We start from the raw sequence: 27,623 nt of genomic DNA, 5'->3' as shown, positions 1-27,623 counted from the left end.
TGAATTTGAGCAAACGCTGGGAGATAGTGAAGGACAAATGCACTTGGAGAGCTGCAGTCCATGGGGTTCAGAGTCGGACATGACTGGCAATTGAACAATTGCCAGGTGGGTTCTTTGCCACTAGCACCAACTGGGAAATCCATTATATTATATATCCACATTGTATTAATATGTTTTAAGCTTTTTTGATCCTTCCTATCATTTTATTTCTAATCCAGCTTTTCTGTTTCATTTTAACAGACTATTTAATTCATTCTCGCTTTCCTATCTTTCTTCTGTACTGGACCAAGGCCAGATTTGATTTTTAAAACTGTGGTAATAATGTGGTAATAATGCATGAGTTTAATAATACATGAAATATATTAAATCATTACAAATCAGAAAAAAGGTTTAACATAAAAATGTGCAATAGCTTTTACCTCTAGTAAATCAAAATTAATAAATATATGTATAAATTAGCTATTAACCAGTTAAGTATAAAGTTTACTAATATAATTCATTTTTATAGATTCATAAAGTATGAAAGTTAAATTAGTGACTTGAATATTTTTTTTAAACGAATGTTTCTGTATTGCTTCAAGTTAGTGCTAAAATGATCTAAACCAGATATCCTGATATAGAGGAAAGAAAAGTAAACACCTGAATGACCCTTGACATGAATAATCAAAATTTTAGGAGAAAATTCAAAGCAGAAATGAACTCATAGTAAAAAATTTGAAACTGATTAAAATCATGTCTAAAATCAAATTGTGCAATGTTACTTAATTTACATATAGTGAGGATGTGTGGATTTTTTAAAAGTATATACTGTTTTTTTCCCAGTGTGCCAAGTGCTTTACATTCATTATCTCATTTAATCCTTGTAATGATTCTGCAAGTTTAATCTGCATTTTTATACAGGATAATACAGGCTCAGAGAGATTCAGCAGCCTCTTCAATGTAAAACAGCTAGTGAGAAGCCAAACACACATTTTAAGACCATCTCATTTTAAATTATGCCTCATCTTTCCACCATACTGCAGAGCTAACAGGCTAAAGACAAAATGTTCTCCCTCAGATAATGCCCTGAAATTATGAAAATGGAAAGTAATCAAGAATTACCTCCATACAATCTTAGTAAAGTAGGATTTGTTCCCAGAACCAAAGATTAGTTAAGCAAGGACATAAAATACTCCCTTGCACTTTAAGTGACTTAGAAACAATGTCATTACATATAGAACCATAAATCCAATTAGGTAATTTCATCAATGCTAAATAATGAAAGTTTTTATGGATTAATTCTTAAGTTGAAAGTGTTTTTCTAGTTTATATATCAAATTCCAAGGTGACCTTTATTCTTTATAAGTATTTTACACTTTGTTTTAATTGTAAAGTTTTTAAAAATAACTCATAGCCAATAAGCACAAGTGAAAATAAAAGTAATTTAGTGGAACTATGCTTTTGATATATGTGTCCATGTATTAGGAATATCACACTTTTTCCAGCACTAACTGAAACAATATAACATTTAAACAATAAATTTTCTTCACAGATGATGGCATCAAAATCTACAGCTTGGTCAAACCTAATAAAATACCCATATATTTGCAGGCTAATTTTCAAGAGAAGCTAAGGCTATCTAAAAGAAAAGGCTGAGTAGATTTTGGAGCAAAGATAAATATTTAGATTTTTTTTTTAAAAAGCAAAAGAATTTCAGCAGAGTAAGTTTAAGGCTTAAATGGTAACCCTAACCATGGAAAATTGTGGAGGGTGAAGGTCTTTTTTTTCCTTATTTATTTTAGGGTTTTTAATAAACTAAAAGCTGGGTTTTTAGACCATTGGTCACAAAAACATTTTTTAAAAAGATAAACCAGTGAACTAAATTCAAGCAAGAGTTATTAGGGCTTTTGTTATTGTTCTTTGACATCTAAAGGTAGGAAATTGCAATGTACTCAACTCTTGGTATCTTGGAAACGGGCAGCTGTAAAAAACACTTTAGGAAGTAAACATTTTTAAAAGTATAGAGCTGGCCAGTGTCAGCTAGCTGTGTAGGAGTCAATTCATAGAAAATACTGATATTCCAAAGCAATTTAACCTTATTTCATTTGCAGCACAGCAAGAATGCATGAATATGCCTTTCATATTATAGCATAATTCACATTATAAATTATAGCATATAAAATGAATTATAGACATGTACTATGAGGCACAGCATGAAAATGAGAATATGACTTTCATAAACTAGGCATATACATTGCTAAGTTTTTGTTATTTTGTGAATTTAGATTATATTTTCCTTTTATATGCTCTGTAATTTAAAAAAGTTCCTTTTCCATCGTTAACAGGTGATTGAAGAAGAAATATTTTTTCCCCCTCTGTAGTTAATACAAAAACACATGAACCTTTTTAGGTTCATATGGTGAGCAGATTTTAGTGCTTCTGAATTCTCTTTAGAGAGTAGATCCTATTAAAATGTGTGCTCCCGTGAAGAGAATGGGGAGCTTGACATGGCCAATCATTCTCATTTGCTTCATAATCCATTTGTTTGTTTAGTGCCAAATTAATAATCCATAAAGGAGATGGAGTGGAATGGCATTCAGAATACATGTAAATGTTTCAGTGAAGAATCACACCCATTAGATCCATCACACTCATTAGATCCATCACACTTTATTCTAAGCAAATTTTCCCTTTTCAAACTGTTACATAGAATTAACTGTAGGGAGAGATGAAGCTATTCTTTCGATGAGGAGGAATGGAGGAATCTTGCTTGTCCAGGCTCTGGAAAGTAAATGTATACTATTTTTATCTCATTCCTACAGAATCACAGCAACACTATCCATCACTCATTTTGGATTCCACATCATCAAGTTCTAAATCTTAGTTTGTCACTTGCTTTGTGTGTGTTCCTTCTTCTATTTCCAAGCATAGGTCTGCTTCATGTCATCATGATTTCATTTTTAAATTATAGGTGAAACCTGCCACTGTCTCCCTCTCTCTTGGGATGATTCCATATCCTCCTTCTGGTAAAATCTCTTAATCAATCCATGAATCAATCAAAAAAAAAAAAAAAACCAATCACTTTTTCCAGTCCAGAATCCTAGTGATTCTAATTCATTTCAAACTCTACAGTATGCAATTGATTCAAAGCTCTCTCCCAAATGCTTCAAACAAGTCATGTCTCACTGGTCTATTACTTAGTCCTTTATGTGCTTAGTTATTCCTTTGCTCTCTCTTACATGGAATTAGAATATTCTCTTCTCTGAGTAGGCCTTCTCCTTGCTTTCCCTTTTCATCACTACTATCTATATATGAAATATCTTCTGCCATATTCTCAGCTAAAATTACTAAATCACTTCGTAGTACTTGAAAATACTGTTTGACATCATTACTAATGTGTTTCCAGAAATTACCTTATAGTTATTTCATGCATTTGTATCCCTTTATCTCCAAGGATTTAATGCATGATTTTTGAGTCTGTCAAATGACCCAATAATTGGATTACTTAGTATTGAATGAAATGCCACACAGAAGGTGTTAATTATTATTACATGAATGTAAATTGTATAAGTGCTTTATTGTATGCTGCAGAAGGTAAGAAGGTACAAGCTGTTAATTGTGAGCATACATCACTGCATTTGAATTTATGATAATGATCTCATGCTATTCCAATCAACAAGGGACAAGAAAAGCTCAAAGCACCATGCATGAATTATTAATGTCTCACTGCATGCAAGAAATAATATGCTAGAAATTATAATAAAATATCAATGCCATCTTCCTTGATTTCATTATGTTTACATAGTAAACACTACAGACTGTTAATGAGAATTATAAGCAGTGACTCCTTGATTTAAAGCATCTTTATCATTAGTGATGATGCAGATAATATCCTGTGAGTAACACATCTGCCATATATATGTGTATATCTGCATATATAATATATACTTTATATTGATATAATGTATAAAATATGCACAGTATTTTAAAAGTGAATATGTTTTCCATGATAAACAGTAGCAATAGAGGGCTTCCCTAGTGGCTCAGTGGTGGAGAGTCAGGCTGCCAATGCAGGAGACACGGGTTCAATCCCTGACCTGGGAAGATCCTCCATGCCATGGACCAACTAAGCCCACGCACCACAACTATTGAGCCTGTGCTCTAGAACCAGGGAGTCACGACTACTGAGCCACATGCCACAACTCTGAAGCCCCTGTACCCTAGAGCCCCTGCTCTGCAGCAAAGAAGCCATCGCAATGAGAAGTCTGCAAACTACAACTATAGAGTAGCCCCCACTTAACACAACTAGAAAAAAAAGAGAAAAAGCCTGCGCAGCAACAAAGAACCAGCATACTGCAAAATAAATAATAAACATTATATAAAGAAGTCACCCTTTTCTGTTATTTGTTTCAGTAAATGTGTTTACTAATGAAGACCTAAAATACTGAGATTGCACTCTACATTTGGATAAATTTTCAACATTGCCAGCAATATGCAAAGTGAAAATAATAAGTTACAGTTTATTAAGGAAAACAAATCCCTGAATGCAGTTTATAATATAACTTAATAGTATTTGTAATTTAACAGTGGCGTTCCACCCCATCTGTTAGTGAAAGTAATATTTTCTCCAAAATCTTTGGAAAATTTTGGTAAATCTGTTTATAAAGAGTTGTTTTTTGTCCCTGGAACTTTTGATTCTGAACCTTAGATGCCTTACTCAGAAGATAAATATTAATTTCCTAATTTCTGTAGAAGTTGTTAGCACTTGATTGGTTTGTATATTTTTTTTAATGGAGCAATTAATATAAATTCAATCCCAATTCTATTTTTGTTTATTCTTTTGAAGTAAATCAGATTTTTAGGAAGTACTTTTTATAAGCAATCAAATTGGCACGATCAGGGGAAGCATGGGATTGACATAGTTCTCACTCTCTAAGAAGTTCAGCTGAGAAGAAAAGAGAAAGAAAAAAAATACGTGATTTAAAGAATAGCCCAAGTAAGTAATTGAAGATATTTTCAAGTTCTTACATTCAGAAGCTCTTTATTCAACCTCCATCTCGGGCCAGACCCTGGGATAACTCAGGGTCTACAACGGTGAGCAAGAGAGACAGGAGCAGAAGAAGATGGGAGTGTGCATCTGTTAGCGAGTGTTTTACCAATGAAAACTGTCATAGTGATTCTTAGGAAATATTGCCACAGAAGAGGCAAAAATTGAGCTGAATTTTGAAGGATGGATAGATTTTAAATCTATAGACAGTGAGGAAGAGAGCTTCCCAGACACCCAGAATATAGCCAACCAAAAGATTCCTTGGGAGGAATTCTGGTTTAGGAAAGTCTTCAGTTTATTTGGGAATGAGAAGGAATTCAGCTGCAGTGGAGAGTTGTGGAGAAGCATGGAGATAAGCTTAGAGAAGGTAGGAAAGTAGGCTGAGGCCTGGCAGGGTGGGGCTTGAATGTTGATCTGAAGGAAGCTGAGTTTAGGAGATAGTCACTGAAAGATTTTGTGTCTCTTAAACTGCAGGCAATGATCAATGCCTAGTCCCTGTTTAGGGGCTCCCCTGGTGGCTCAGGGGGTAAAGAATCTGCCTGCAATATAGGAGACCCACTTTCAATCCCTGGATCAGGAAGGTCCCCTGGAGAAGGGAATGGCTACCTAAGGCAGTATTCTTGCCTGGAGAATGTCATGGACACAGGAGCCTGATGGACTACAGACCATGGGGTTGCAAAGAGTCAGACATGACTGAGCAACTAATTCTTTACTTTCAGTCCCTGCCTGAGCACAATATTTCTTCTTAATATCTCAGCAATGCAGAGTGGCTGCAAGTTAACTGAGGAAATCTGTGTGTGGCAGAATTGTGAAAGGGGTGGGATCATTGATTAATACATGTATTTTCAGGTTGATAAATTATGTCAAGTGAAAGGACAGTTTGCTCACATTGGAAGGTTATCTGGAGTAGTTTGAGTAGTTTAAAAAGTGATCTTAAGCCCCCATCCCTCCCCACCGCACCTGTAACAAATGTGAATGTACTTAGTGCCACTGAAAGTGTTAGTAGCTCAGTTGTTTCCAACTCTTTGTGACTGTTTGTGACCCCCATGAACTATAGCCCATCATGTTCCTCTGTCCATGGCCTCTCCAGGCAAAATACTGGAGTGGGTTGCAATTCCCTTCTCCAAAGGATCTTCCAAACCCAGGGATTGAACCCAGGTCTCCCACATTGCAGGCAGATTCTTTACTGTCTGAGCCATCAGGGAAGCCCTAGTACCATTGAAATGTACAGTCAAATATGACTAAGATAGTATGTTTTATAACATGTGACTTTTGCCACAATAAAACCAATTTTTTTTAAAAAAAGAAGTGAGCCTAAAAAATATTTATGAGATAGCTATTAGACTTTTTGCCTGTTTAAATCATACCATATACATACATTTCAAACTGATATGGAAGCTATCTATCTACGCATACATACCTATAGTTATAATTATTTAATAATTATAAATTAAAAAGTGTATATTCAATATTGAATTCTGTATTTTTCAGTCCCTTGCCTTTAAACTATAGTTGTAAAAACATGTGCATATCTAAGCAGTACTGTTGCCAAAATTCAACCTCTGTTTACCAGTGCCAAATGGAAACTCAGGCAGAATTTTGGATGTAGTAGATAAAAGTAGCTTTTATTGCTTTGCCAGGCAAAGAGGGTCATAGCATGCTTATGCCCTCAAGACTGTGTGACCCACTGGAGTGGATATAGAGTCTTAGGGTACAGATTAAGCAGGGCGTGATCAGCTTGTGGACCTTTTTATGATTGGTTGGCAGTGAAGTAATTGGGAGTTGGCTTCATCAGCTTTGGTTTCCAACCAGTCTGCAGTCTACATGCTTGTAGGCAGCATACAGTTAACTTCTTTCACCTGTCTGGGTTTTTAGTCTTTGCAAAACTGTTCAAAGGACATGGCATCAATTAACTCTAGTCCTTGAGGAAAAACTAAAGGTCCTTGACTTTGTTTAATCGCTAAAGTATTATTGTTTTGTCTTGCTTGGCCGTTTTTCTCTCTCTGCATTTTTTCAGTTATATGATTCAATTTATTCCTTGACTCAAGTTTTTCTACAAACAAAAGGCAGGCAGAGGACATAGGTAGGGAACTATTCAGAGGGTCTTGCTCAGTGACATTATATTTTTAAACACATACTATTTGGTTTTAGTTGTTTTGTTTAAGTTTATGAAAAGGTTAGTAAGTTATATATCTTGTTGGATGTGCTTCCTTCACTCATTATTTTGTTCACATATCCATCCCTGTGATTGCATGTTACTGTAACTCATTTATTTTCAATGCAGTATAATATTCCACAACGTGCATGTACTGCTTCTAGATCTTTCCTGTTAAAAGCCATGCTGCTATGAACTTTCATCTTTACACACAGGAGTTCCTGTGTGCAGGAGTTCCTCTTGGATATCTAACTGTAAATGAAACTGAGGAATTGTAAAATAAGTGAATCACATGAATTAAGCTGTCACTTCTGGGTTTAAAAATTAGAGTCACATGTGATTTTAGCACAGTACTTGTGAAGTTTGAGGGATTAAGTTGGATACAGGATAAGGAAAGGGGAAGCAAGGGTTTACTGGGGCACCAACTAGAGCTCTGACCTGAGTTATCCAGGACTACATGGTTTGTATGTAACTTGATTATTTTCTGAGTTAGAGAAATATAGAAGACTTTATGTTACAGAAACATGAGACTAAATTAAGTAAGCTCTACCATGGCTCAGGGGTAAATAATCTGCCTGCAATGTAAGAGACCCGGTTTTGATCCTTGGGTTGGGAGGATCCCCTGGAGAAAGGAATGGCTACCCACTCCAGTATTCTTGCCTGGAGAATCCCGTGGACAGAGGAGCTTGGCAGGCTGTAGTCCATGAAGTTGAAAAGAGTCGGACGTGACTGAAGCATTTTAGCACGCGTCATGTAGGTAGAAAGATAATATCCATGGCTGTATTGCAACTTCCATGATGCTATCAGCTCCCAGCCTCCATCTGCCAGAGTAAGCCTGTGCTGTCACTCTAGGGAAGACTTCCCTACCCCAGTCATCAATCCGCATTTCAGGCAAGAAGAAGAGAAAGGGCAAAGGGCAGAAAAGGGCAACTCCAATGAGATGGCCTCTTAGATTTCCAGAAACTCTACCCAGTAACTTGGACTTTGATCTCATTAACCAGTAGTCAATCACTTGGTGGTCCCATCCTTCCCCAAGAAATATGAATAATGTCTTTTATGAAGCTAGGCATATTGTCACCCCAAATCATGTGGAGTTCTGTAGGGAAAGGGGAATGGATATTGATAAAGTGATCAGCAATGTGCCCTGGGATGCAGAAAGAGTATGAAATAGGCATTTGTGGTCTTATAATCAAACAAATTGTTTCTGTGTCTAGAATAAGAGAAAGACAGAATTTTAGAGGCAAAAATAAAATTTTCATCCCAGAAGTACAAATTTAGTTTTTAAAAATGAAAGGTACCCAGAGAAGGGGAATAACTATTCAGTTCACAGAATCACTAGTGACTGATCTCTTAAGCCAACATGTCTTGACTCTTGGGCAAGTTTATTTCTCTTTCCTTGTGTATTAATATTTCTTCCCTTTCTACCTGAAACACTACATAGCCAGGGTCCACACAAGTACACTTGCGTTCTCAAGTTACACAACTGAGGGAAGTTTTCAAAAGGAGACTATTTAAGTTGTAAATGGAATTTAGAGACCACAAGAGATAGCAGAGTGCTCAGGATGGTAATCAGAGAACTGCTACCAACACTAAAACCCAGAAGACAAAGTCTTGCAGGTGGGGCTGCTTTGACAGGAGAAGTTACCTTTAACAGAAAACACAGCCCACTCACTCTTTTTGAAGTGAAAATCCAAAATACTGACCACATTCTTCTTCTCTCTGATCATCTGTCAAGGTTTCTCATTAACTTAATCCAACTGGAAGTCAGAACACGTTACTGTGTTATCCAAATGGGTCAGTTTTCTGGGCAAAGGGCAGGGCATAGAGAGCCGAAGGACGGATATGGAAGGGTAGACAGATATCCAGCAGGAAAGCTTATTCTAAGGTCTCTAATAGAAACACTTGCTTATCTACTCAAATATCTTAGGGAACGTCTGGCTCTTGATTTTTCCAGCAGCCTGGTTATCAGCACTTCTTTGGGTTTCTGGGTGACATCCAACTATTGCCTTCTTCCTAGCTCATTCCACATGATATGAGGGTATCAACTTCTCCCAAGGGGTGAGGATTTCTTGCATTTGAGGTACCCCCAATAACTATTTGTAGGTACTGGATAAACAGCCACTTGGTAAACTGTCCCAGTGTTTCCATGAGAGTTTTCCTTCCTACTAACTATGCTGTAATTCTCTCAGGATATGAAATAATAGTTCACAGTCTTTAAGTTTGTCTATCAAAGGAAGCCTGTATAGTGTCATAGTGAACCACACTCTAAGCTCCCCCAAACAAGGCACAAGATATTTGCTACCTTAAAGCAAACCCAGACTACCACAATATGATATTCCTTTTAAATTCCTTAAAGAATCCAAGGAGGTACCAGGCAAAACTATATTGTGCATCACTGGGGCTTCACGACACAAAGGGACACTTGCCTCAGGAGCCCAAGGACACTGCTGTTGATCTCCTAATATTTTGTGATGAAGACAAGTATCTCCAGTGTGAATGTGCAATTTATGCTTTGGTAACACTTCTGGGTTGGGTTATGCCAATGACTTATAGAATTAGATAAATCTCCAAATTAAAATAAAACACTTTTCAGAGAAGGCAGACTGACTTGATTTACAGCTTCTCCTCAAAGAAGCAATTCCCAGATGGCTGATGTCCTTAAGCACCGTGTTTGCTTCCATTTCCACGATTGTTTGCTTTCTCTTTACACATCTGCGTTTATCTTAGGACCCAGCTGTTGACAGTTATATTGATTTATCAGCATCAGAATCTAACTGGAAACTTACTACTATTTTCTTATGGACTTGCCAGCCTACACTCGTAACCTTTTTCCTGCCATAACGTCATTTAGAAAAGATCAGCCTTCTTGGTTTTAAAAGCTGCAATATTAAATAGATCACAAGTCCATTAATGTATCAGCATTAATTTTTAGCTCAGATGAGCTCTGATAGGTAACTACCCTCATTTTATATATTCAGGTATAATATATATGATATATAGTTAAGTATGTATTAAAGTAGATAGAGGCATGTATAATGGGGCAGATATGTTTAATATTTACATTTATTATTCAATAAATACAATTATTCAATAAATACAGTTTAATTCAATAAATACAGATTATTTAATACATCTTTGCTTGCTTTTCAACATTATAATCACTTTTCTTCTATCATTCAAAATATGACAGGACAGGATTAGAAGGTAAACAGAAAAATGCATTATTATCTACTCATGAGGACAATTCACAAATCATTGTTTGTTTGTTTTTTTCCTAAGATGTAATTCACATGAAAAGGTCACTTTAGAATTCTGAGGTGCCCACTCTTCCACTTTGACATTTGTGTGGAGATAATACTAATCACCGCTCATTATAATCAGAGACATTCGACACCCGCCTTCGGCCTTGTCAACCTTACTTTGTAAAAATGTATACCTCAGTATATTTAGGATTTCAGCTTTTTTCCTAACTTAGTATTTGTCCCGTGGTCTGAACGAGATTTTGAAATCTGCCTGACAGTTGTTGTTCCTCTTGCTTTTTGGTTTCTTACCCGGAGGTGTTTGGAGGATTGAAATTTTCCACCATGAAGTCATACACCTTTAGCATGACCTTGATTTTTTTTTTTTTTTCATCTGCACTAATGAGACCCTGGGTAGCTCTTATTTAAGGAAGCTGCTTTTGTATGCTTGGCCAAATTAAATTGATCATAGCTGACTATGAGTAACATATTGTTTTATTTATTTATATTTCTCAGTGCATTCAAAAGGCCTTGAGAAAAACTCTTAGTTGTGTTTTGGGTGTCAGGATCAAGAAGATTATACTGTATGTTTTCCAGTCACCTGCTGGAGGCAATGACCTTGTATTTATTTTAGCAATGAAACTGGATATAACAGGATCACTTTCTCTGCAATAGCTATGGCATGACAAAACAGCAATTTAAAGGTCAAATACTACATGACTTGGTAAACTTAAACTATAGATTCTGCCCCTAACTCTGACCTTGATCTAATAGTGCCCAAAGCTGATAGAAATGGTTCCCCTGGTAATTGCTCTTTTTCAGAGAACAATATATTACAGAAATATTGCCTTAATGTACTAGGCAGAAAAGTAAATTATTAATGGCAATTTTCTTAATACTAAATTATAAGTAGTTACATAATACCTCTGACCACCCACTAAACATAGTCAGTATACTGATACTTAATGACTATGCGCCTGACACTGCACTGAGAGAAAACTGCATTTGAATCTTGAGTCGTACAGAATGTCAAACTAATTCAGGGATACTGGCAAAGCACCTTAAAACTTTAGTGTAATCAAGTGTATTCTCTGCTACTTGGTCCTTACATGGGGAATGATTCTGGCAAGCCCATGGGAATTCTAAGATTAGGCAATATAGACTGTTTGAATTGCTTTTGTCCTAAAATATGTTGGGGGAGTAATGGGGAATAGTGGGACTACCTTGGTGGCTCAGACAATATCTGCATGTAATGCAAGAGACCAGGGTTCGACCTCTGAGTTGGGAAGATACCCTGGAGAAGGAAAATGGCAACCCAGTCCAGTATTCTTGCCTGGAGAATCCCATGGACAGAGGAGCCTAGTGGGCTACACTCCACAGGGTCTCCAGAGTCAGACACACTTAGCAACTAACCCACTAATGGGAGATAATAAAGGACAGGATAAAATTCAGTGCCCTTGTTCACCAAAGACTCATGGTTTATTCTTATATGGAAAAAAGCCTCTGCCATTTTATCTACCCTCAAGAGACAATTGGAGCATATTGAGAACAATCATATCTGATTAATTATGTTTTAGAGGAGAGTGAAAAAGTTGGCTTAAAACTCAACATTCATAAAACTAAGATCGTGGCATCCGGTCCTATCACTTCATGGGAAATAGATGGAGAAAATTGAAACAGTGAGAGACTTTATTTTCTTGGGCTCCAAAATCACTGCAGATGGCGAGTGCAGCCATGAAATTAAAAGACACTTGCTCCTCGGAAGAAAAGTTGTGACCAGCCTAGACAGCATATTAAAAAACAAAGACATTACTTTACCAACAAAGGTCCATCCAATCAAAGCTATGGTTTTTCCAGGAGTCATGTATTGATGTGAGAGTTGGACTATAAAGAAAGCTGAGTGCTGAAGAATTGATGCTTTTGAATTGTGGTGTTGGAGAAGATTGTTGAGAGTCCCTTGGACTGCAAAGAGATCCAACCAGTCCATCCTAAAGGAAATCAGTCCTGAATATTCATTGGAAGGACTGATGATGAAGCTGAAACTCCAATACTTTAGCCATCTGATGTGAAGAACTGACTCATTTGAAAAGACCCTGATGCTGGGAAGGATTGAAGGCAGAAGGAGAAGGGGACGACAGAGGACAAGATGGTTGGATGGCATCACCAATGCGATGGACATGAGTTGAGTAGTCTCTGGGAGTTAGTGATGGACAGGGAAGCCTGTTGTGCTGCAGTCAATAGGGTCACAAAAAGTTGGACATGAATGAGTGAGTGAACTGAACTGAGAAAGTAAAAATAGTGGGGCTTTTTTGTATATAGTTTTTTATATGCACAGGGATGATTGGAAGCTAAATGATAACACCATATAAACAATACTGTATATTCGTATTTATGCCTCTCATGCTTGCCTTAGAAGACCTGTAGGGACTGTCTTCATTCACAGATGATGTTTCCACATTTGCATAATCGACAACAATTTTTACCTGCTTTGTCAGTGTTAGGTGTGTCATCCTCATTGGAGGAAACCAAAAGTAGTCTCTGTGAGGTTTCTTGTCAGTTTCTATATACTGAGTGTGTGTGCCAACTTTATTTCCTGAAAAAGATAGATAAAGGATGATACTTGCATTCTTAGAGTGGTGCTTTAAGTTTAGTCCACAAAAGCATAAATGTAACATTGCATTACATTAGAAAAGACCCTGATGCTAGGAAAGGTTGGAGGCAGGAGGAGAAGGGGACAACAGAGGAAGAGGTGGTTGGATGGCATCACTGACTCAATGAACATCAATTTGAGCAAGCTCCGGGAGATGGTGAAGGACAGGGAGGCCTGGCGTGCTGCAGTCCATGGGGTCGCAAACTGTGAGACACAACTGAGCGACTGAACAATAGCAACATTGCAATGGGGCCTTTGCCTTCTTCCTGGAAGAAGAAAGAAAGTGAAGAGGAGAGAAATCTTTGAGAGCATGTCTGAAAATTAGTCAGGGATGCCAGTCCCCTGAAAAGGCACTCATGAAGAAATAAATCCCTAATAAATTTGAAAGATTTTATGTTATTTTAACTTTATATCAGTATTTAAATATATGCTGAATTGTTTATGCCATCTGCTATACAGATATCTGTTGGAAGAATAGTTGATCAAACTGCTAAGAGCATCTGTTTGATTTCATTAAATTTAAAGTTCATATTTCAATCACAGTGGAAATACTCTAAATCTTAAAGAGAGATTTTGGTTTTCTTGTGGTTCAGGTGAAAGCATCTGGCTTTTCAACTTCCAGCATAATTCAAGGTAGCTATGATACCATTAGGGCCTCTCAGGGGGCGTTAGTAGTAAAAAACACATCTGCCAATGCAGGAGACTTAAGAGACGTGAGTTCGATCCCTAGGTCAGGAAGATCCCTTGGAGAAGAGCATAGCAACCCACTCCAGTATTCTTGCCTGGAAAATCCTGTGGACAGAGGAGCTTGGGAGGCTACAGTCCATAGGGTCACAGATTCCGATATGACTTAAGTGACTTAGCACACACATGCATGATAACATTATAGAGTAGAATACTATTCCAATACTGTTTTGAAGTCAGTTAGGTATTTTTCCTAGATTCCATTAATATCAATCACTGCTAGATGTTTGGATACAAAGATGGTTAGGATATGATCCCTGTTCTTAGGGAGCTTTGGTTACACTGGTGAAGGCTACCAGAGAAACAGGTGATACAGTGCAGTCACATGATAAGTGATGGGTTGTACAGATGAGAAGATGGACCTACTGGGAGGGCTGATTTGCAGAGATAAAGGTAGATCTTTGAGAATGTTTGAAAATGAACTGCATCTTGAAAGACTAGAGAAATAGCCAGCCAAAGGGGAAAGAAGCCAGAGCACATACTGAGTCAAAGAAAACCACCTATGTAAGGGCATGGAGAAGAGTGAATTGGCTTGTTGGGGAATTGCAAGTAGTTTAGGGTGGCAAGAGCTGTCTGGGTTTTGGTGTAGAGGGTAACAAAGTTAAGGAGTGGGACTGAAAACAGAGATAGGAGTGATGTCAGCTTTGTGTGATCCCTTGGTACGTTTGACTTAATTTTGAGGCTATGAGAAAGCTTTAAGCATGTGTGTACATAGATTGAATGTGCTGCTGAAGAATGGACTAGAAGGGAGTTAAAGTAGAGATAGTAAGCAGTCATTTGTGTCGTGTGTGTGTTAGTTGCTTAGTCCTGTCCAGCTCTTTGCAACTCCATGGACTATAGCCTGCCAGGTTCTTCTGTCCATGGAGTTCTCCAGACAAAAATACTGAAGTGGGTTGCCATTTCCCTCTCCACATTTGTGTCTTAATTTGTAATAATCCAGACAATAAAAATGTAAGTAAAATGAAGCATTTTTTCATCGAGGTGAAGAAAAGGAGCTTTAGTGTTCACTTTTGTAGCACACACATAAAATTAGAAGGATACAGATATTAGCATGGCCCCTGCACAAGGCTGACATGCAAATTCCTAAAGCATTCTATTTTTGCAACTGTGTGGGGTGGTGGATGTTAACTAACTTATTTTGATAATCACAATATATATATATATATATCATTATTTTGTACATCTTAAATCAATGCAATGTTATTTATCAATTATCAAATTTGTTTACTAAAGTGACTTAGCAGCAGAAGCAGCAGTCCCTAAGGTGCATCCGACTCTTTTGCAAAGCCATGGACTGTAGTAGCCACCAGTCTACTCTGTCCATGGGATTTCCCAGGCAACAATACTGGAGTGAGTTGCCATTTCCTTCTTCAGAGAATCTTCCCAAACCAGGGGTCGAACCCATGTCCCCGCCATTGGCAGGTGGAGTCTTTACTGTTGAGCCACCAGGGAAGCCCTGATTATCTCAATAAAGCTAGAATAAAAAGAAAGGAGCTTTATGTTCTGTTCAAGAGAGAAGTAAAATAGACAATAAAAGAGACCCTAACCAGCTTTAGGAATAAAGCAGCAGAATCAAAGTCTAAGGATGGTGAAAGAACAGAAGGGTCAGTTTAACATCAACTACCACTTAAAAGATGATAGCATCTAATTATGAGATAATGTCAATCACAGAAGTATAATTTGATTTTTAAAAACTTAGGAAGGGAAACAACTGGCCAGGGTCATGGATCCTGGAAGAAGTACACAGAAGCATGACTATTAATGATGGTAGTTAATAGCATGACTATTAGCGATGTCAAGTTGTTTTCCATATTATAAAAATGTGATGATAAAAAAAAAGGATTTTTAAAAATTGTTGTTTATATGTGTTTGGTTGGTTGTTCTGTAATAAATGGGCCTCCCTGGTGGCTCAGATGGTAAAGAATCTGCCTGCAATTCAGGAGGCCCAGGTTCAGTCCCTGGGTCAGGAAATCCCCCTGGAGAAGGGAATGGCAACCCACTCCAGTATTCTTGCCTGGAGAATTCCATGGACAGAGGAACCTGGCAGGCTACATACAATCCATGGAGTTGCAAAGAGTTGGGCATGACTGAGTGAATAACACTTTCACTTTTACTTTTTCTGTTATAAATATGTACTTTCAAGCCTGCTGGCCTGAGAACTATGGTAAAGCGGATGATAAAGTGGGAACAGGTACTGCTTAGCTGCTTTCTCTCTCTTTTTAATACTATTTGGCATCATCAGGTCTTAGTTGTGGTGATAGCAATGGCACACATCCAGCTGCCCCACAGCATGTGGAATCCCAGTTCCCAGAGCAGGGATCAAACACAGGTCCCCTGCATTGGAAGGCAGAGTCTTAACCACTAGAGCGCCAGGGAAGTCTCTTAGCTGCCCTTCTGCGTGGATGCTTTGGGTCCACCCAGTGGACAGATGGGAACTACAATATGGAGTCAGTAAACTGAGCAGGGGGATTTGGGAACAGTGGCTGTCCATGCTGGTAGGCTTGGTTTAGATGAGTTCTGTTTGGACACACAGAATTTGGGACATCTGTTTAAAGCCAAGTAGAGGGCATCCCTGTAAATTGTTAGGGCTAGAGGAAAGGGGAGTGGCCTCTTATTTTGATAAATCATATTCAACTCTGTTCACCTAAGTATTGAGAGTAAACTAGATTTGTTTGGAATTTGTTGCTTATTTTATGGGAAAAGGCATCATGGAAGAGAGAAATAGGTTAACAAATAAATAAGTTCTTGATTGAAGTGAAACCTGTCGTGTTTTACTTGTGAATAAAAATACGTGAAGTAAAACTCCTGCTTAGTCTAGTAAATGGCATCAGTGTCCCTGTGATTTATATTTTGTTATTTATATGTTGTTAGGATAACAAGGGTCCATTGCTAATGAACATTTGTTTTCTGGAACTTCTTTCCTTTTCATGTGGTCCCCTTTATTAACATCTGGAGTACATGATAAGGCTCAGTTGTTTTCCTTAAACTTTGGGGGCAACCTGTTGGCTTTGAGATATGTGAATTCTGTTTCTAGTTTATCTGTAATCCCTTGTGTTTTGTGTTCATGGGTATATCTTTATCATTTTTTTAAATTTTATTTTATTTTTAAACTTTACATAATTGTATTAGTTTTGCCAAATATCAAAATGAATCCGCCACAGGTATATATGTGTTCCCCATCCTGAACCCTCCTCCCTCCTCCCTCCCCATACCATCCCTCTGGATCGTCCCAGTGCACTAGCCCCAAGCATCCAGTATCGTGCATCGAACCTGGACTGGCAACTCGTTTCTTGCATGATATTTTACATGTTTCAATGTCATTCTCCCAAATCTTCCCACCCTCTCCCTCTCCCGCAGAGTCCATAAGACTGTTCTATACATCAGTGTCTCTTTTGCTGTCTAATTTCAGCGTTAGACCATTGCCTTTGAAAATCCCTTAGTTCACTATGGAATTTGTCTTTAGAAATGTCTTAGTTCATTCTGAGATAAAATTTTTCCTATATCGATAATGTTATCAAAATCAGTAATTTAACCAAAATTTCCTGTCCCTTCTTATTCCTGTGATTGTATTACCACTCTAAATACTAATTATTCTTCACCTTTTTTTCTACCTCTGAAAGTTCTGTAATTATACTTTGTCAAAATATTGATCCGTTTTACTTGTGCAATTTACTCCTGCATAATGTGGCTAACAAAATATGGAGAAAAATGCATAACTAGAATCAACTCTGAATATCTTCAAATTGACATATATAATTGAGATCCTCAGGGAACCGTGTCATTATCAATGTGTAGTGCTGACTAATAATAACAATAACAGTAATACTATCATTTATACTTTCATGGCACCTATTGGTTTACAAAAAATGTCGACACATTTTATGTCTTCTCATAAAGCTACATTATGTCTCTATGGTGTTAATGTCAGATGAGTTTATAAATATAATAAAATTAATATTTTTTCCTTTATGACTTTTATTGCTACTCTCCCTACCCCATTGCTCAGATTCCACCTTTATCATAAATGATGCTCTGGGATTTACTTTCTTGAGTGCTATTCATTTTCTACCCCAAGTTTCTATAAACTTTTCTATTCCTTATATGGAGATGATAAGGAGTCTGCATGCAATTCAGGAGACCCAGGTTCGATCCCTGGGTTGGGAAGATCCCCAGGAGAAGGAAATACTCCAGTATTCTTGCCTGGAAAATCCCATGGACGGAGAAACCTGGCAGGCTACAGTCCATGGTGTCTCAAAGACCCATTCCTTATATGGAGACATATATTTTTTATTTTTTATCCTTTTCCAACCTTCAAGGGTGACTCTTCACTAACGCAGCATGCCACCTCACTCTAAAAAAAATAAAGGATACAAAAAATCCTTTGAACCATTACTTTCTAACCAATAATACATTTCCAATGATAGCCAAAGGCAAGCCATGGACCATTCCAAAGCAACAGCAATCTGTCTGCACCTCATCATTCATACCTGACTCCAGTCCTATATCTTTTCAATTGAGAGAGTCTACTTCTGACATTTGCTTTCAATTTTATGGCATTCAAGTTTTATCTTTCTCTAAAGAACTCATCTTGGGATGTTCCTCTTGCCTTCTGTGCTTGGGGCTATCCAAAACATATCCAGTTCCAGTATTTGAGAGTCAAGCCTGAACATTATTGGGGCCAGCCAAGGGAACTGCAGGCCACAGGAGGAGGATATACTGACTTTAGGTAGTGTGAAAGTCATTCAGTCGTGTCCAGCTCTTTGTGATCCCATGGGCTGTACAGTCCATGGAATTCTCCAGGTCAGAATACTGGAGTGAGTAGCCTTTCACTTCTCCAGGGGATCTTCCCAACTCAGGGATCAAACCCAGGTCTCCCACATTGCAAGCGAATTCTTTACCAGCTGAGCCACTAGGGAAGCCCTGGTGTACAGCTAGTGTAGTGTACAGGCATTTAAATCATGACCATCCAGAAATGTCACTGATTTTACTTTCTTACCTAAAATAGAGAAACTCAAAGTAATTTCTAGCATCCTAGAAGAAGATGTGGGAGAGACTTTTGAGTAGGTCATTTCTTGTCTTGATTCTCTGGTTGGAGAACTTGGAACTCTCCTTCCAAACCTCATCTGCAATCTGATGGAAGTTGGTACCACTGAGGTTTGCCGCTGCTTCTCCACCATATGGAGAAACTAGTGTTACAGTACTCCCTGGGACAGCACACAGGTTGCACCTATGTTATACCCTTTCTAGGCAAGCCTTGCGTCCACAGACACCTATACCCACAGCCAAACTCACACAGATGGTTTTGTTAACCCATATCACTAGTGCCCAAACCAGTTGAAGGTGAAAGACCATTTACTCATCAGAGCAGATTAACCATTTTAGAACTAGCTTGGGAAAATGTGGCATGAGTCATGGAAGTGATGCACAAGAGAAATCATTAAGCTTTGCATGCTTACTTCTTTTTTTCCTAAACAGTCCCTGTTGACTGAGAAATACATGCTGTTAATTGCTAAGGCCTTCTCTAGCTGTGCCAGTAAGCCATGGTGTTGTTTCCTTCCATATCAGAGGAAGTTTAAGAAGACATATCTACATGAACTGTCTGGTTGTGTTCCTTCAAGTCAGTTTGTAACAAATTTGGCAAATTTGATTAAGATGATATAGATCAGTGTTCTTCAGGAATTGTACTAAGCAGTGTTTCTTAGGAAGCACTGATTATCATGTCCACGTCCAAAGTGGTTAAAATTGTGGGTTGCGTTGGCATTAGGTAATTTTAGAATTAGAAATAGGTTTGGAAAAGACTCTGATGCTGGGAGGGATTGGGAGCAAGAGGAGAAGGGGACAACAGAGGATGAGATGGCTGGATGGCATCACTGACTTGATGGACGTGAGTTTGAGTGAACTCTGGGAGTTGGTGATGGACAGGGAGGCCTGGAGTGCTGCGATTCATGGGGTCGCGAAGAGTCGGACACGACTGAGTGACTGAACTGAACTGAACTGAAGAAAGAGATGGGAATACCAGACCACCTGCCCTGCCTCTTGAGAAACCTATATGCAGGTCAGGAAGCAACAATTAGAACTGGACATGGAACAACACACTGGTTCCAAATAGGAAAAGAAGTACGTAAAGTCTGTATACTGTCACCCTGCTTATTTAACTTATATGCAGAGTACATCATGAGAAACGCTGGGCTGGAAGAAGCACAAGCTGGAATCAAGATTGCTGGGAGAAATATCAATCACCTCAGATATGCAGATGATACCACCCTTATGGCAGAAAGTGAAGAGGAACTAAAAAGCCTCTTGATGAAAGTGAAAGTGGAGAGTGAAAAAGTTGGCTTAAAGCTCAACATTCAGAAAACTAAGATCATGGCATCTGGCCCCATCACTTCATGGAAATAGATGGGGAAACAGTGGAAACAGTATCAGACTTTATTTTGGGGGGCTCCAAAATCACTGCATATGAGAATTACAGCCATGAAATTAAAAGACGCTTACTCCTTAGAAAGAAAGTTACAACCAACCTAGATAGCATATTGAAAAGCAGAGATATTACCTTGCCAACAAAGGTCCATCTAGTCCAGGCTATGATTTTTCCAGTGGTCATGTATGGATGTGAGATTTGGACTGTGAAGAAAGCTTAACGCCGAAGAATTGATGCTTTTGAACTGTGGCACTGGAGAAGACTCTTGAGAGTGCCTTGGACTGCAAGGAAATCCAACCAGTCCATCCTAAAGGGAGATCAGCCCTGGGTGTTCATTGGAAGGACTGATGCTGAAGCTGAAACTCCAATACTTTGGCCACCTGATGCGAAGAGTTGACTCATTGGAAAAGACCCTGGCGCTGGGAGGGTTTGGAGGCAGGAGGAGAAGGGGACGACAGAGGATGAGATGGCTGGATGGCATCACTGACTCAATGGACATGAGTTTGGGTGAACTCTGGGAGTTGTGATGGACAGGGAGGCCTGGCGTGCTGCAATTCACGGGATCGCAAAGAGTCAGACACAACTGAGCGACTGAACTGTCCTGAACTGAAAAATTACACCAAAAAACTAGAGACACTTCATTTCTTGTAGCATTTGCCTTTTTATTATTATATTTTTTGTGTGTGCAGAACTAGAGTAAAAACTACTTCTTTCCTAAAACTAAGATAACCTTGGTTTCCTTCTCCATGCCATAAGAAAATAGCTAGAATATGCTCATTAGCATATTTTCAAAGGAATCTCCTGAAGTTCAACAAGAATTTATTTCACATCAACATTTTCTATGGATAGTAATGCCATGTTGAATATGGGATGATCGTGCATGTATTTTTGTTCTGATTTAGAGAATTGAAAGGAGCTTATCAGAGATGGGAATCATGTCTGAATCACCATTTTCCTAGTCTTTTTGTAAGTTGGTAGAATCAAAAACTGGAAGAAAAAAAAGAAAAGGAGAAAGTAAAACAAGCTGTTTCAAATTATCTCCCTTTTTTTTTTTTTATAGTTTGTTTGCTTACAGATTTCCAAGTCAGTCTATATGTGAATTCAGGGATATGGCTGAAAGAAGATAGTCTAACCCTTGAAAAGAAACTCTTGTCTCTCTCCCCTTCTCATGCCCTCCCTTTCTCTTTCTAATATATGTAGACACACACATACACACATACTCACAATGAAATGTAATGTGATTGGAGAATTGATTTATTATGCAGAACTAAGACTCTAGCATTTAACCATTTTAGTACTAGTAAAGTGTATTTGGTTTGATTCTATTGATCAAGAAATAAGTTTTGCCTTAAGTACTATTTGATATTTGCATTTTATGTGAAGTTGTTGGTAAGATCAAGGAGTCCACATGTTATAATACTTACATTTGTATAAGGCTTGCGTAGATTTAGAAGCCAAAGCAAGAGTATTCTTTCAGATCAGTAACTGATGCACAAGCCATACGTGCTACGAAAACACTACGAAAATACATGTCATGGGATAAGAGCTTTAAGTTGTGGACCTAGAGATTGTCATGCTAAGTGAAGATTGTTATACTGAGCAAAGTAAGTCGAGCAGAGGAAGAGAAATATTGCAGTATTTATGCAATAACCCTTTTATGCAAAAACCCTTTTATGCAAAATCTACAAAGAAATGATACAATGAACTTATTTATAAAACAGAAACAGACTCACAGACTTATAGAAGGAACTTACAGTAACCAGCCGGGAAGGATGGGGTAAGGGATAGTTAGAAATTTGGGATCAGCATGTACACACTGCTATATTTAAAAATGGACCTACTATATAGCACAGGGAACTCTGCTCAATGTTTTGTGGCAGCCTGGATGGGAGGGCATCTTGGGGGAGAATGGATACATTTCTATGTATAAGTGAGTCCCTTTGCTGTCCACCTGAAACTATCACAATATTGTCAATTGGCTATGTTGCAATATAAAATAAAAAGCTTTTTTAAAAAAGAGCTTTAAGCTGTGGGTTAGACTTCTAAAAATAAGTGCTCAATACCTTCTCCCTTTTGCACAGCCTTACACAGCAGAGGATTTCCTAGGCTTATTTTATTCGATTGCATAATCAATACACCAAGTTCTAGCATTGATTGTAGTTGAAGGCTTTATTTGTTTGTCTGCAGTTGAAGGTCTTCTGTTTAGAATTAAATAAGATGTACTGTTGCTGATTTATGTAATTACTACTTTGCTGTAAATAAGATGAATTTTTAAAATATTTTTCTAAAGTAACACAATAATTTTAACTGATGTCATTTATCTTTCAAACTTGTGATTGAAATAGCCTGAGCATAGGGAAATGGTTTTCTGTATAATTTAATTAGGCATTGATCTAATAAGAGTATATTTCCCTGAAATAGATAACTTGAGGACAATGCTGAGCAGTACAGATTGTAGTGGATGGCCTTATCATTTTACCTAGATATATGGTAATAATAACTTGAGTTGTACTATCACTTTCAGAATGGAAATAGTTTAACCAGATCATGATCGATTTTTTTTTCCTCTTAAATACCCAAATATGAACCAAGTACAGAATAGCAATTATTAAGCTATGGCTTAAAACGCAGTGTATTTGCAATGAGCAAATGGAGAGGTACTGCTTCTTGAACTTCATCCTCAACAGTAAAATGAATATAATGAAGGCTGCTCTAGCTACCATAAAACTGTTGTGATAATGACAAAGACAAATTAAATTCTAATTGTAAGAGATCTATATAAGCTGAACTAGGTGGTTTTGTTGTTGATGGTGGTGATGTTATGATTATTATTGTAATTATGCAACTATAGTGGAAGTGATACTTGCAAGCATGTAGAGACATGAGAGCTTCATTTGTTTTTCAATTCTTAGACAGATCAGTTGAGACCTTAAGTATATTGTTCCTTGGATGTTAGATTAAAATGAAATTGGGTAGCCTGAGTACTCTCATTTATGTAACTATTTGTTTATTTACTTATATGTTTTTACATTTTTACCTTATCACCATGGAGATTCTGAAACTCAGTTTGCTTATAAGGGGATAGACTAAATTTTTGCCCAAGTCTCATACAATTATAACTTTCTATGAATCTAGGGATAAAAGTCAGTCTACTGTAGATAAATATGTTTAATGGGTTGAAATTTTTATTTATTTCACTGTCCCTTCTTACAAGTGGTGGTGGGATCCCTGGCCCAGTAGCAAATCCCGATATAAAAAGAAAAAGCAGAGAAGTTCATTTACCCTACCATCCAAATTACATGGTTAAATGTTAAGAGCAAATTTTACTATGACTAAGGTGGGATTTCAGAGTAAAAAGTTAAAGCCTGACTTTTGTGTTAGTGGAAAAGCTCTGTTTTAACCTCCACATAAATAAACAATTATTAAGTAAGCTTCTTGGCAGCTTACACATTTCTTTTTCTATGGTCTAAATTTTTTTATATTTTAATTATACTTGTTTCTGAACATTATATTTCAATAAAATTCTTCATGACTTACATGTTTGTAAAGAGGTTACAATTGTACCTAGCAATAGAAAATGTTACAAACAGATTTGTTAAATTAAGACACACACACATACACGGCCTATTCATAAACTTAGAGGACATGTTATGTGGAAAACACATAAACATCTTATTCCGTATCCACCTTTTTATATACAGCTACTTTATGAGTCAGTCTTTTGTATAAACTGATTGATTTAACCTGAATAAAAAGCAGATTCTTTCTACAGTCCACCATCTGCCATACAAATTGACATATGTGCAAATTATCTAGGAAGAAAATCTAATTCCTTGTTTTTATATGGCAACATAAACAGAAATTGCATATTTAGTAAATTTTACACTCTAATAATTAATAATAACCACCCAAAGGCTATGCTCAGGCTGGAAAAATGTTCTTTACTCTCTGCTTCTTTTATGTCTCAGGTAGCTACTTTTCTTATTAAGAGTAGAAGTTTGAGCCTAGCAATAAGACTATGATTCTTCATTTCACTTTAATTTTAGTCATTTTTAACATTAGTAAGATGCAAAAACCTCTCATTAGCAGAGTTAACAACTTAAGAATGCCATAAAAAGGAGATGATCTACTAATTGGAAGATAATCAGTGCAGAGCTGCTTTGCTAAAACCCATACAATTAATTTAACGCACATTTGTTGTTCAGTCACTAAATCATGTCTGACTCTTTGCGTGCATATTAAATAAAAGCACTTAGAAAATGACATCAATTGCTTATTTTACTTCAGCCAGATGTTGAGTGACAGTACATGGCATCAGTTACTGTTTCATGTTGAATTTGCCTTCCAATGTCACGGGCACCTTCCAACTCTCTGGAGGATTAAGTCTCAGACAAGGATTTCCTTTCAAAAGACTCATTCTTATTAGAGACCAAGATAGTTTGCTCCATCCTTGGCTATGGGGATAGGAGGAAAGCAGGAGAAGCCTTTGAGAGTTCTTGGCCAATAGGAAAATATGAAAGTGAAATACAACCCTATAACCAAGCCATCTTTATTGACCTCAGATGCTCCAGGGAATTTTTCCTCAGAGGTCTTCTCTGATGAAAACCTGAGATAATTTTTCCTCTAAATTCCCATAAGGTGCAGTAGAGATTTCCTTTTCCGTTTGCAATGAAAGTATGCACATACTGTAAAGAATTTCTGTGCTACAGTTATGTTCTTAAAATGCTTGAAAAATCTTCATAATAATTATCATGCATTTTACTTATATAATGGTTATGAAATACATGGCTATGATATTTGGAATGGAGAGGATTATACTATGCTTCAGCAGACCTGTGGTTTCATTCCAGCTTTGTCACCTACAAGTGTGTAACTTTGAAAAAAAATTTCTTTTTTCAAGAAATTTAATTTTTCCAAGCTTTGTATTCCTTCCCTGTAATAACAATATCAGGTTTCAAGAATTTTATAAGGAGCAACGAGATGATGAAATGCTGGTGGTTTAGTCACTGAGGCATGTCTGACTCTTGCAACCCCACGGACTGTAGCCCACCAGACTCCTCTCTCCATGGGATTCTCCAGGCAAGAATACTGGAGTGGGTTGCTAATTCCTTCTCCAGAGGATTTTCCAGACCGGGGATTGAACCCAGGTCTCTTGCATCGAAGGCAGATTCTTTACCAACTTAGCTACAAGGGAAGTCTGAGATGATGTAATAGTATCTTGCAAAGAGTTAAATGTTCTGTTTATGCTAATCTCTTCCATTGTTCCTTTATACTATTGTGTATATAACATATATCTACCAATATTTATATATAGAAAATGTGTAAAATACAATTTCTTATATTGTGCAAAGAGATACAACAAAGAAATATTTTTCTTGAAATGCTAATTCTAATAAAAAAAATCACTTTTAAAATCTTGAAATAATGTCCAATTAGTGCCTTTCTGTGTTAATGAATTCTTAGTACAAAAATTGGAGTTAATAGACATGCCAAATTTAAAAGTAATTTATTGATTTGTTTAACTTTTATTTTAAAATAATACATCAACATTCAAAAAATTGTGAGGAAAATATCCATAATCTAAATCACTGTTAAACTTTAATTTATAAACCTACTTAATTCGGATTTTGTATTTTGTCACCACTAATGAAACAAGAAAGAATTCAAAGGATTAACTGACCAGGGAACATGCCTAAATCAAGCTCTTAAAATGACCAGCCATCATTCTGTTTATGTTAGCAACAATTTAGTTATTCAGTTACTTTGTATTTTATTGCTAAAAATAAAGTGTTTAAACTCTCTTGTAATGCAAAAGGTTTGATGCCAAAGGTGCAAATGTTTGTAAGCATTGTAAGCAGATCATAACACTACAAATAAGAAAAATAAATTTCCCCAACTGAAATAAATACATGTGACTGTATATCTGATTTTTTTTTAATGTCATTGCTAAAATTCATGGCTTTGGATTTATTTGGAAATATTACTATCAAGAGTACAAATATATATTACAAGAATTCAAGGTCTTCTATCATGTGACTGGAATAGAAATGATTCACTATTTCCTGAAACTGAAAGTCACTCAGTTGTGTCTGACTCTTTGCAACCCCATGGACTATACAGTCCATGGAATTCTCCAGGCCAGAATACTGCAGTGGGTAGCCTATCCCTTCTCCAGAGGATCTTCCCAACCCAGGAATTGAACCAGGGTCTCCTGCATTGCAGATATAGTCCTTACCAACTGAGCTATGAGGGAAACCCACAGTACTTTTAAAAATACAGTGTTAATGTTACATAGCAAAGTTGATAGGTCACGGAATTAACAAAAGGACAGTGTTGGTAGGGTCTCTATCTTCTTGTGAACTTTGGGGTTAATGTTTACTTTGCACCACACCATGCTATAGGGAAAATGTTGCAATATATATATTTTAAAGAAGTATTTATTTTGGTTATCCCCATTTTGACATTACACCTACCATTGCTGGCATTCTTTACCACAGATCTCCTTAGAAATGGCATGCACAATATTCCTACTGAATAATTCAATGTGTGATGGGCTCGTTGAGTTGAGGGTGGACTCACTGAGTTGAGTGGGCTTCCCAGGTGGCACAGTGGCAAAGAATTTGCCTGCCAGTGCAGGAAACACAGGAGACACACATTCGATCCTTGGGTTAGGAATATCACCTGAAGTAGGAAATGGCAACCCACTCCAGTATTCTTGCCTGGAAAATACATGGACAGAGGAGCCCAGTGGGCTAAAGTCCATGGGGTTGCAAAGAGTCAGCCATGACTGAGCATTCACATTGAAATGATCTCTACTTGTCTTCCTACTGACATTATCACTTAATATGATCTGTAACAAAAAGTCACTGTGTTTCATTCAACTAAGACGGGGACCTCACCAAAAATGTTGTTTAAATGTTTGGGTTTGTAATAAATATATGAATCCAATAATTCTAGGGGACATATTTCAAAGAAAAAATAACTAAAATTAATACTTAAAACTGAGTTAATTCCATTCCAATTACTATTCAGTATAAAGCTTCCCAGATCGCTCAGTGATAAAGAATCTGCCTGCCAATACAGGAGCTACAGAAAACACAGGGTCAATCCTTGGGTCGTGAAGATCCCCTGGAGGAGAAAATGTCAATCTTCTCCAGTATTCTTGCTGGGATAGTCCCATGGACAGAAAAACATGGCAGGCTATAATCCATGGGGTTTCAAAGAGTTGAATGTGACTGAGCACTCAGGCAAAGCAATAAAGCTTGCACGCAAAGTCTGTTGATGGTATCCTTTTTCAGCACTGTGAAATTGATGGAGAACAACTGTTTACTGACCTAATTCTGTTTTTGTAAATACAGATAAAGTAAAATCACAACATATTCAAGTGA

At 37.3% G+C, this 27,623-nt stretch overlaps 1 protein-coding gene and 1 non-coding gene across 2 annotated transcripts in view; both read left to right on the top strand.

Annotated features, from left to right (window-relative positions):
• Window positions 1–27,623, top strand: part of HCN1 (hyperpolarization activated cyclic nucleotide gated potassium channel 1) — a 447,958-nt gene that overhangs the window by 280,522 nt on the left and 139,813 nt on the right. The window lies entirely within an intron of this gene.
• On the top strand, window positions 14,815–14,917 carry LOC147350318 (U6 spliceosomal RNA). The gene has a single exon (XR_015149309.1). It is a non-coding gene; the product is annotated as a U6 spliceosomal RNA (small nuclear RNA).

Source organism: Bos grunniens, chromosome 20, assembly GCF_055505025.1.
Source record: "Bos grunniens cultivar Pamir isolate PY7600 chromosome 20, Bosgru_T2T1.0, whole genome shotgun sequence".
NCBI lineage: Eukaryota > Metazoa > Chordata > Mammalia > Artiodactyla > Bovidae > Bos > Bos grunniens.
The sequence above is the reverse complement of the archived record's forward strand: the minus strand, read 5'-3'. Positions and strand labels throughout refer to the sequence as shown.